Here is a 12,059-nt window from a genome sequence, read left to right as displayed (position 1 = left end):
TGGTGCAAAACATATGGTGGAAGGAAACTCTCTCGCCCATGTTTACACCAATCCAATGCTTTTCATCGTTAGTAGTACATGTAAGAAAATCAAGTTAGCCACCTAGACATTTTTTCCCTGTTAGCTAGTTATAGTGATAGAGATGCACAAGCTAGGCTTTTTTGAAACATCGACATGAACATATTCCATGATTGCTTTTATTTGATTTCAGTTGGTTTTGGAGTCAAAAATAATCATTTCAGTATAGTTTTAGTCTTTCAAACGTGTCTCTTAATTATTTTATTTGTTTACTAAATACTTTTTTAATGAAGTGTTTCAGTTCAGGGCACATCAACAGATATTTTTTCATAGAGTCAGGTTGGGGATTCAAACCAGCAATCTTTTGGTTACTGGACTATTTTAACCGCTAGGCTACCTGCCAGGCTACCTGCCAGCCCGGAACTAAAGGGGAACTGTAGCGGAGGTCTTGTCTCACAGGAAAATGTTGATTAGGATTTAAGACTCATCAAAATGATGATATGCGTACGACGTCTCAGTCTCACTCATCTCTACGCCATGTTCTACTTGAGCAGCTTTAAGTGCATACTTGTGTTTAGATCCCTTGTGTACACTGTAAATGTGCAGGATTGTGACTTCAATATTGATTTGGTGCTGCATCCATCTCCTTTTCCCCTCAGTTACCAACAGATGTCACTGCAGATGTATCATTCGGGCAAAGCTGTGCAAGTATAATGTAGGTAGGCAGGCACACACTCACACACCTGTACACACATGCGCACGCACACACATAACCCTCCTCAGCCCCCGAGCTTCTGTCAAGCCCCCCCACCACACACACACACAGCCTCGTCCTCTGTGGTTCTGTTGGGTGGGATTCGAGGATGTAATGAGAAACAATATCACACATGGACAGACACTCTTAATTACAGCTTTAGATGAAGTTCACCTCAGGTAGATTTTCATTCAGCAGGAGCAGAAAGAACATCCAGACCTTGGGTGAATAATCAAGCTGTGATTTATTCAGTATAATAGTAGAGGCCTGCAGACACATGCTATGCAACCCAGGGCCTGAGACAAAGCACTCTGTCTGCTGTGATGACATAGTACTTATGAAGAGAGCTACCTTCAATTTCACTTGTTTAAACATGAAACACGTGAAAATTGGTAATGCGTCACTCAGAAAAGCCAAATTATTTTCCTCTTCAGGCGGGATTGTTGTTTCTTAGCTTTGAAATAAGTTAAAGGACATCGGGGTCGGAACTCTTTCAGGCTGAGTAGTGAGACATCTCTTATTGACCTAAAACCCTTGTGTTAAGATTAGTCTCACCAGGATATTAAAACAACATCACTTTGATTACTAGATCCCACACTGTAGTACTCGTCTCCTCGAGTGCAAGCAAGAAAACAGCTGAACAGAGATATGAAGGAAACAAAGTTAGGTAAGAACTGAAGCAGTGTGCCTTCCAGTTCACCTCGGTGACAGTGTTTCACAGTGTGACGCAAAGCTCGGTCTGCCCTCTCCTCAGTCCAAACAAAATGCCTTTTATTGATTAGAATTAACCGTCAGGCTCACACACAATTATAGGTTACTGTAATATTTCCTTTCAGCTCTATGGTAAATAGTGACTGCTAATAAAAAGCCAATCCCATAACCCATCATCAGGGATTCTAATGAGTTGGATTACTGCCAATGATATTTTCTCCCATTTGACGCCGTTTCAGCATAGGAGAATTTAATGACTGTGGTAATTATGCACCCCAAACATAATCTTGAATTAATGTACAAAAATGGGGAGGAACATTTTCTTTTCCCCCAGGCATCTGCTGCTGTGAGGCTGACTATGACGTTTTCGGATCAGGATGTTATAAATGCATTTCTTTTTGGGAAAAAGCTTTTCTGGAATATAATTTTGCCCTACAATGATTTTAAGTGCAAGACTAATTGCTATAATTTATAAATATTACATCATGACACTGAAAAAGGATTACAGAATTAAAACTCCATATCTCATTAATATCTATGAGAGGAGTCGCTATACTTGTTATTCATAAACCATGAATTAGCTCGTTAGAATGCTAAAGAAAATGTAATTAAAGATGGGGAAGTGAAAGTTAAACCGCCAGCTGTCCGTGTGCGTGATTAGGGCTCAGTCCACACCAACATCAGAGTCACAGACACTTTTGTTATTAGCAAAGTAAACAGTCACTTTTCAGTAACCTCTGTTTTGTGTTTATAGTGATTCAACTGCACTGTCTTACAGATGCGATAGTCATACAATAAAATGTACAGACAGAATTCCTGTTTGAAAATCTACTTAATCAATGTAAACCGGAACTGGCACACGTACAGCTGTCTAAGAAGCGAAAGACACACAAACAAGCAAAGCAAATATCCATCACATTTGTTTCATCAACCTACAGTAGATTAAAGAGCTAATTCTTGTTTGAGTTAACAAAATGCCACACACTTAATAAACAAGCCTTAAGCACTTTGGGGAGCAGTCTGTCTCCACCCTCTCCCTTTTCCTCTCCCTCTTTCTCTCTTCACCCTCTCTCTATCTCTCTACCCCTCTACTTCTCTCTCCCTCTCTCCCTCTCGCCCCCCCCCCCCCCCTCTCCCTCTCCCTCTCCCTTTCTCTGCAGCACAATGTAAGCTTCAGGGGGCTATGTACGGGAAAACTTTAATTAGTTTTCCAAATGACTTCAGTGAGTGGGATGACAAGCATTTGTTCTCTTTTAAGCATTGACGCCGTGGGGCACTCACTATTGCTCGTGTGAATTAGACAAGTTAGAAGAGTTACCATCACCTGTCTGGTAACCTTAGAAAAACCATGTTGGGCAAGTGTTTAAGGGGGAAAATAAATGGTAAAATGACTGTGAAACATGAAATGACAGGAGCTTGTGGAGCTCTTCCTTTGGGAAAGAAAAGGACAGCAGAGTGGTGAAACTCGTGTTGTTCTGAGTACAGAGGCGGCATGAAGAGCAGAGCTTAGATCAGTGAAAGGTCAGTGTGGATCACCAGAGGGGACACCTTTATCTTAAAAACCAAACACAACACAGGTAAGCTTCAGCTTGGCACTCTGTCAGGGTCGACTGGTGTTTTTGTATCTTTTAAAGGGCATTAGGTGGTAAAGGAAAGGCAGCACTTTAGTCCGTGCCAGTCTTTATTGACTATATTGTTAAGGTTGGCTTTTAAAGCTCGGACGGCCCTGTATAAAAACAACAACAAGCAAGACAAAGCTTTTCACTTCCTGCCTCAAATGTCAGAGCTATCTGTTCTCCCCATGTTCTCTCTTATCTTGTATCTTTTTTTAAAAATTCTGGCTAGCTTGACTTACATTACAGTGAATCCAGCAGAAGGACAAATAAAATGGTCAGACAAGGCTAGCTAAGCCCGCCTGACATTTGAAAGCTTCTGTAAAGGCTGGCCTCCTCACGTCTCACTCTGATTCCATTGTGTTGCCCCATTACCAGATCCATTAGAGGCCCTGTGGCTAGTGGCCCTGGAACATGTGGACAGAATGGAGATGGAATCAGTGCTATATCTGCCTAGCTAGCACAATGGCTACAACAATTGTTTATAAGACGTGTTTTTGATGCATTCATCTCCATCACTATATCAGGATGTCTGGAGCTTGACCGAATATGGCCACACAAGATCCAGGTGCCATTTGGATTGGCATATCCATGCGAGAGGCATTTACTAGTTAGAATGTTTTTTTTCTTTTCTGTTTTTTGTCTAACGCTGATGTTCCCCAACACATTGGTAGAGGGTAGGCAGAGCTGCTCTAGTCTACATAGGCAGAGTGTGGAGATGAAGGGGAGCTGTCCATAGTCCTGCAGGGAAACGTCTATGCTGTCCCCTTTAAGAGAGTTCTGGTGGTGCTGAAATGGATTCAACTAGAGCTAATACTGCAGCTTCAATTCATACTATATATATTTTTTTATCACCAGTATCATTATAATTTCTACAGTGTACTATCTGTAGGGAAGGACCCAGATGGGTATTCATAGTTGGATGTGATGTCAAGCCCAGCTTGTAGTTTTCTTTATAGAATGTGCATAACAAGGAAGTGACTACAGGGGATTTGGGGTGGCATAGCCTTCGTCATCTGTTTTTAAAAAGTATTTGGCACTCTTTTTTCCCCCTTGCTCCCAACACCTTTTCATTCCCCTTCCCTTAGTGTGGAAGAAAATTAATGTTTCTGTGTCATGTGTAAATGTGTTAATTTTTTTATGTGGTGAGATTTGAAACATGGTCACTCATGTTTGTGAAATTTTAAAGGGGGTCTGGCGCTCATTTCATGTTTGTGGTATTTTAAAGGGGGTCTGGCGCTCATTTCATGTTTGTGGTATTTTAAAGGGGGTCTGGCGCTCATTTCATGTTTGTGGTATTTTAAAGGGGGTCTGGCGCTCGCTTCATGTTTGTGGGAATTTAAATGGGGTCTGGCGCTCATTTCATGTTTGCAGTATTTTAAAGGGGGTCTGGCGCTCATTTCATGTTTGCAGTATTTTAAAGGGGGTCTGGCGCTCGTTTCATGTTTGCAGTATTTTAAAGGGGGTCTGGCGCTCATTTCATGTTTGTGGGAATTTAAATGGGGTCTGGCGCAAATTTTTTGTTTGTGGTATTTTAAAGGGGGTCTGGCGCTCATTTCATGTTTGTGGTATTTTAAAGGGGGTCTGGCGCTCATTTCATGTTTGTGGTATTTTAAAGGTGGTCTGGTGCTCATTTCATGTTTGTGGGAATTTAAATGGGGTCTGGCGCTCATTTCATGTTTGTGGTATTTTAAAGTGGGTCTGGTGCTCATTTCATGTTTGTGGGAATTTAAATGGGGTCTGGCGCTCGTTTCATGTTTGTGTCTCTTTTCATGTCTCCTAGCTGGAAGCTAATTAAGCTGGATCCTGACAGCCCAGGGTGCTCCACTAGTTTCTCAGCTCCAGGGATTTCTCCAACATCAGGCCATACTGTACTTTACTGTCAAATGATTGGTGAATACATACCTGCATGTACTAACAAAGTAAATCGGAAGGTCTTCAAATATAATACAGAGGTTTCAATTTCAGTTTATTATTCAGTAAACTGTTTCGCCATTTGAGACAGTAAATGAGTGTAATATAAATACTTAAAGTGTAAGGAGCTCTAAATAGAGTTGTAGGTATTTACTTCTGAAAAATACATGTGCAAATGCAGCACAGGTGCAACCAAGTCTCAAATTGGTAGTGTTGGGAGGGGTGGAAGTGAAATCATAAATCATCAAGCAACCAGAGAAATTCCACCCGTATGAGATATAGATGTCTGTGTTTTCATAAATTGTTGAAGATTGACAGAGATCAGATGACATTCTCCTGTCAGTCTCTCTGGCAGAACTTCTGCTAAGTTCCCACTCATGCTCACATTTCACATTTCCATCGCTTAGACATTATCACTGTTCTTTCCAGGGAGAAAACAGCCCTGAAATGGGGTCCTTTTCCCCTTTCCTGTTTCCACAGTTTGACATCGTATTTGCACATTACTGAGCCACATAAACATTCCCTCTGTAGTTAGTTTAAACATTTCCTTAGAGAGAGAGTGTGAGAGAGAGGGGTGAGGGAAGGAAGGAAGGAAGGAAGGAAAGAGAGCTCTTACTCATTGTGCTTATGAGTCAAATAGCTCCGATTCTTTTGCTGTAAAAAAGAGGTTCAGCAAACTTCTACAAACACCCTCTCCCTGATGACTGATGGTGGTAAACACACACACACGTATGCACGCACACATTGGGGAATGATTGGGGAATGTGTACGTGTGTGTGTGTGCATGTGTGTGTTTGTTTGTGTGTTAACATTGTAGGAATGTTGTAAGGTTCAATGTGTGTATGTGCATGTGGTATGGGTTGGAATGGAGAAAAGAGAAACAAACAGGACTGACAGGAGTGGATGAATTGAAAGGACTTCCTTATGTGTGATGATCACCAGGATACGTAATGACCCAAATATGCTCTTTACATCTGGAGTGCCTCTCTAAATCCTTTATAAGAGATTGCTCCTGAATGCTGATAGCTCAAAACGTATCATTCTAGATTCCCCCAGAACACTGTGGAAAAAGTAGGAAAATAAACAGGAAAAGTTCAAAGTTAGGGAACAAAATACTCTTCCCCCCTCCCCATTGCTGCTTTCAATGCATTCCAAAACGTTGATAGTCTGGTTCAAATGAACACTATAAAGTTGTTGATTTTCTTTCTTACATTTTTGTGTATGTCAGTCGTCTTGAACCATGCCAATTTGTATAATTGACTCCCACTTAAAAGGCTGCATTTAATATTTCTAGAGGATGAAATATGCAAATCTGAGAAGTATTTAGGATTGTGTATTTGGAACAAATAGAGGAGTTTATTTTGCCCCCAGACACCGCCTGAAAGTGAAATTAGGGCATTAAAAACTTCTTATGGCTGCAGTGGCAGTATTGAGTAGCTTAGATGAAAAGGTGCCCTGAGTAAACTGCCCGCTCCTCGGTCCCAGTTGCTAATATATGCATAGTATTATTAGTATTGTATAGAAAACACTGAAGTTTCTAAAACTGTTTGAATGATGTCTGTGAGTATAACAGAACTCATATGGCAGGCAAAAACCTGAGAAGAAATCCAAACAGGAAGTGGCAAATCTGAGGTTAGTCGATTTTCAACTCAGTCCCTATTGAATTCACAGTGGGATATTGGTTATGTTGCACTTCCTAAGGCTTCCACTAGATGTCAACCGTCTTTAGAAACTTTTTGAGGATTCTACTGTGAAGGGGGAGAGAATGAGAGCTGTTTGACTAAGTGGTCTGCCAGCAGTCACCCGCTGGTCACGCGTATTTCACATGAGAGGTAGCTCGCGCTCCTTTGCTTTTCTGAAGAAAAAGGAATTCTCATCCTAAAAACATCCTAAAGATTGATTCCATACATTGTTTGGCATGTTTCTATGGACAGTAACAGAACTTTTTGACATTTCATCTGCTCCTAGTGAACGCGCTTCGTGACTTTGGATTTGTTTACCAAACGCGCTAACAAAAGTAGTAATTTGGACATAAATTATGGACATTATCGAAAAAATCTAACATTAAATGTGAAACTGGGATTCCTGGGAGTGCATTCTGATGAAGATCATCAAAGGTAAGTGAACATTTATAATGTTGTTTCTGATTTCTGTTGACTCCAACATGGCGGATATCTCTATTTGTTTTCTGAGCGCGGTTCTCAGATTATTGCATGGTTTGCTTTTTCCGTAAAGCTTTTTTGAAATCTGACACAGCGGTTACATTAATGAGAGTGTGTCTATATTTCCATGTCTAACACTTGTATTTTCATCAACATTTATAATGAGTATTTCTGTAAAATGATGTGGCTCTCTGCAATATCACCGGATGTTTTTGGAACTAGTGAACATAACACGGCAATGTATACTGAGATTTTTTTATATAAATATGCACTTTTCAAACAAAACCTACATGTATTGTGTAACATGAAGTTCTATGAGTGTCATCTGATGAAGATCATCAAAGGTTAGTGATTAATTTTATCTCTATTTGTGCTTTTTGTGACTCCTCTCTTTGGCTGTAAAAACGGCTGAATTTTTATGTGACTTGGCGGTGACCTAACATAATCGTTTGTGGTGCTTTCGCTGTAAAGCCTATTTGAAATCGGACACGTTGGTGGGATTAACAACAAGATTACCTTTAAAATGGTATAAGATACATGTATGTTTGAGGAATTTTAATGATCAGAAATCTGTTCAGAAATCTGTAGGCTGTTCAACAACATTTGAAAAGTAGAAAGTGAAGTGAAAAAGTGTGATTTGTTGCTTTCCCTTCTACATTCACAGATGGTGTTTGAGTATTTGTCAAGATACAGGTTTATCTAAAGTATTTCTGTGAATGTTTTGTCATCGATAGAAAGTTATTGATAAACTTTGCAAAAACATTTGAAACTAAGTGTTCCACTTCTAATTGTAAGTCCATCAATGCTTTCACTTATTCAAGCACATTTCTTCTTATTCAAGTTGAGAAAACTACAGAGAATGAAGTACAGTCAACAATACAATTTAACCTCACTTTCTATCATTTTTTTTCTACTGATCGAATTGTTCGCTAAATTCTCTCTATATGTAGCTAATGGCTATGAGGGAAACTTCATTACTTTTCCTTTAATAGAACATTCTATAAAGCGGAGCCCTTTTGGGATGCCCTCTTAGTAACATCCCCTACTCTTTCCTCCTTCTCTCTATTTCTTTAGGTCTGCTTAAATAGCCCTGAAATCTTCCCACCCCCTTCCCTGTCTTGCCCTATCTATCCTTCCCCTTCACCTGTTCCACCCCAGGCCTGCATGCTCTCTGGCTGTGGCCCCACCTTCATCCTACTGCTTTTAATCAGCATAAGCCCACTGATTACTGACCCTGTCCAACTAACTTTGTGACCGCTCCCATACCCTGTCACAGTCCACACCACTGATCTTATCTCAAACTTCGCAACCGTCCTCATCTCACAGCTGGCCTCATCATCTCCACCCCCGTACCAGCCTGGAAAACACCTGTCACCCCTTGATGGCGCAGGACGATGTAATTGAAGCACGATCTAATTGCCCGATCTTCAGCTTAAACTCTGTCACTTCTACCCCCTCGTCCCCTCCTCCACGCCAACCCCCTGCCCCAGATCACCCCATGGCACACCTGTCCACTCAGAGTGGTGTCTGTGGCCCTCCCCTCCTCCCTTGCCGTGCTCAGCAGCTACCTTCGGGTTGACGGGCCGGACGACAAGACGTGGCGAGATGGGGACGACCTATGACCTGGATGCGGATCAGTACCGACGGGGCACGATGCGCCACCTGAGCCAATTAACGTGGGAGCATGTGGTGGCACAGCACAGAGCGGAACCTTGCGCAGGGTGAGCTGCTGCCCCTAATCTCTTAATACCTCACCACCACCTCCAAGGTGACCTCATCAACTGGACACTGTCACTGTACTGTGTGCTGTTACACAGTGACTGGGGAAAAGAGGACTTAGAGACCAAGACCCCACGTACACAGAGACAGCAAAGCCCTGCATGGTTTGGATTATAGTGTTGTTTGTTCACTGGAAGAAAGTATTTTCTGAGTCATCTTTAAAAGTAAAGCAGTGCTGGCCTTAAGAAGCATAATTCAAATCAAAGTAAGAAGCTCAATATTTAGCCTGACTGAGAACCTAGTCTTGACACAAACATTTTGATGAAAGTCATTTTGCCGTGAAATACATCAACACGAGAGACGGAGTGACTTTCAAATTTACAAACACTTTTGTTACAGATGCCTGACCGTCAATAGCAAACAAAGTAACACGGGATGAAAGCAGAAAAATTAAGCCAGGCAGAATATTTTTCATTTCCCCACCAAATTGTCTTTGTTTCATGTGTTGCTGCCTGAGTAATTACCAGATATCATTGTGAGCGATATCTCTCCACTCCGATAGACAGGCACTGAGGAAAATGGATGACTATTATCAACAGAAACCCCAAAGGTAGTCACCGTGCAAACATGGCAGATGCATCCAATCTTGATCTGAGCTAAAGGATTCACTTTGAAGAGAACTCTGCACTTTGGAGTCTGATGCCTTGTTTGAATTTACTTATTTTCAGCCTCTCTCTGTGGAGATATGACCCATCCAAGGGTGCAATATCTGCTTTGTAAACATATCATTCTCTGACAAGCAGATAGTAAGAGGTTGAAGTCAGTTTTGCCCTCAGACAAAATAGACTCAGACAGATAAACAAATCAAGAGCAGACACCGGGAGAGAAAAAGAAACGCACGCAATTCTCCATCATCATCTCCCGTATCACCAAGATATGTTCGCACTGTCCCTTTCTTCCAGTATGTCCACCCCCTTTTCATTCTCTCACTCTCTCTCCAGCCTGCAATGAACTTTTTATTGTTGTGGATGTTGTTCTATTCCTCTCAACTGTACAGTACTTATTCCCATTGCGCACAACAGCTGCTCTCTGATAACATTACAAAGTAGCCTTCAGAACAACACAATTCGTGCCAAATAATTATGTACAAAAAGTATTTCAGCATATTTTGTGCGTTTTTGTGCGGCTTCATTCTGTGAAAGTACACACAATGTTGTGCGACTTAATTCATAGGAAAATACATTTCTTGGGGGCAAACTTCGGAACAATCTTTTTAAAGTTATTGGAGCAATGTATTTTTGGGCAAAGATGTTCTACACTGCCTTTTTTTGCGTCCCACATTTATTTGTATATAAAAAACTAATGCTTTAACAACCCAATATTGTCAATCAACCAGGTTGTCACCGAAATACTTGTTTTTATTAATGCCAATGCTGTTTTCTATGCTTGTTTTCACTTTTTTACTTAGGGATACTGGTGCTCTGTTGGATTTTATATGTCAGATTTTATGAGGGTTGCCAGATGGGAGTAAAAAGCTGTATTTGTTCGTTTTTTTGTGGTATCGATGAAGGTATTTGATTGGAGAATTGGGACAGATTTTCATGATGGAGAATGAATTCATCAATAAATGTGGGGAAGCAGAAGACCTTAAAGAAAATGGTTAAATTCCCCAACTGCATGGCAACTATAACGAGCATGGCCTATCATCAATTAAGCCATATCAATGCAGTTAAACAGATTCATGTGAAATAATAAATTATGTTGGCTTACACTTATGGCAATTCCAAGGCTGTTTCATGATGATTATTACGGTTGTGTCAATCATGTCATATACTTAGGCTGTAACCTACTGCCTCTGCCCCGAGGCCTACTAGGCTTTCATGGCAACGCCCGTTAGAGCTCACTTTGCCACGTATGAGCCCTGGTTAGAGTCCCTGTTGCAGCCTTCACTTCCTTCCGCTACATTGGTGGCAGCATTGGGATCACGTCCAGCTCACTTCTAAGTTATGCGATCTAGTGGTGGGAAGCATTGTGTTTTTTAAACATTGGGTTGGGTGTAGTTGAATTGATATATCAGGTGAACAATGAATAAGCAACAATGGGTGTGACGGATAGAAGTAGTTACTGCAGGTGTGATCAAACCTTACATCAAAGTTGCCTAAAGCTGAACGGAAAGTGCTAGGCCCTGACCAGTTATTCAGAAAACTAATCTCTGTGATTGTCTAATTCACCTAAATTAATATACAAGTGTGGACCCAAAACAAACACAGTCTACACACTTACAAACTTCCTGTTTTAAGGTATTATTACAACCCTGGTGTTCTGTGGTTACAGAAGCGTATATATCTAATTACCTGACAATGATCCACATCATATGAGTAGAATAAATCATGTAAGTGTGTTATGCAGCAAAATACAACTATCCTTTTGTTAGGGTGCAAACCAGTAATATGAATCACTGTTGATCCATCCTGTTCTGATCTAATGTAGGATTTTCTACGGTCCAGAATCGAGGCCTTTCCCAGTCACGAAGGACCACTCTTGGTTCTCATTGGCGAAAACTGAACTGAAGTTAGGGGTTAAACAGTACCAGTCAAAGCTTGGACACACATACTCATTCAAGGGTTTTTCTTTATTTTTTACTATTTTCTACATTGTATAATAATAGTGAAGACATCAAAACTATGAAATAACACATATGGAATCATGTAGTAACCAAAAAAGTGAAAATTTATTTATATTTTAGATTCTTCAAAGTAGCCACCCTTTGCCTTCATGACAGCTTTGCACACTCTTGGCATTCTCTCAACCAGCTTCACCTGGAATGCTTTTCCAACAGTCTTGAAGGAGTTCCAACATGCTGAGTACTTGTTGTCTGCTTTTCCTTCAATTTGCGGTCCAACTCATTCCAAACCATCTCAATTAGGTTGAGGTTGGGTGATTGTGTAGGCCAGGTCATCTGATGCAGCACTCCATCACTCTCCTTTTTGGTCAAATATCCCTTACACAGTCTGGAGTTGTGTTGGGTCGTTGTCCTGTTGAAAAACAAATGAAAGTCTAAGCGCAAACCAGATCTGATGGCATATCACTGCAGAATGCTGTGGTAGCCATGCTGGTTAAGTGTGCCTTGAATTCTAAATAAATCACAAACAGTGTCACCAGCAAAGC

The 12,059-nt window shown here is 40.9% G+C and overlaps 1 long non-coding RNA gene across 1 annotated transcript in view; it reads left to right on the top strand.

Annotated features, from left to right (window-relative positions):
* LOC149981218 (uncharacterized) overlaps nucleotides 1–12,059 on the top strand; it is a 92,154-nt gene that overhangs the window by 30,507 nt on the left and 49,588 nt on the right. The gene's annotated exons all lie outside the window — the stretch shown is intronic.

The sequence above is a fragment of the Oncorhynchus mykiss genome, chromosome 9 (genome assembly GCF_057628025.1).
Source record: "Oncorhynchus mykiss isolate SJ-2025 chromosome 9, ASM5762802v1, whole genome shotgun sequence".
In the NCBI taxonomy this organism is placed as follows: Eukaryota; Metazoa; Chordata; class Actinopteri; order Salmoniformes; family Salmonidae; genus Oncorhynchus; species Oncorhynchus mykiss.
This window is presented reverse-complemented; position numbering and strand designations above follow the sequence as displayed.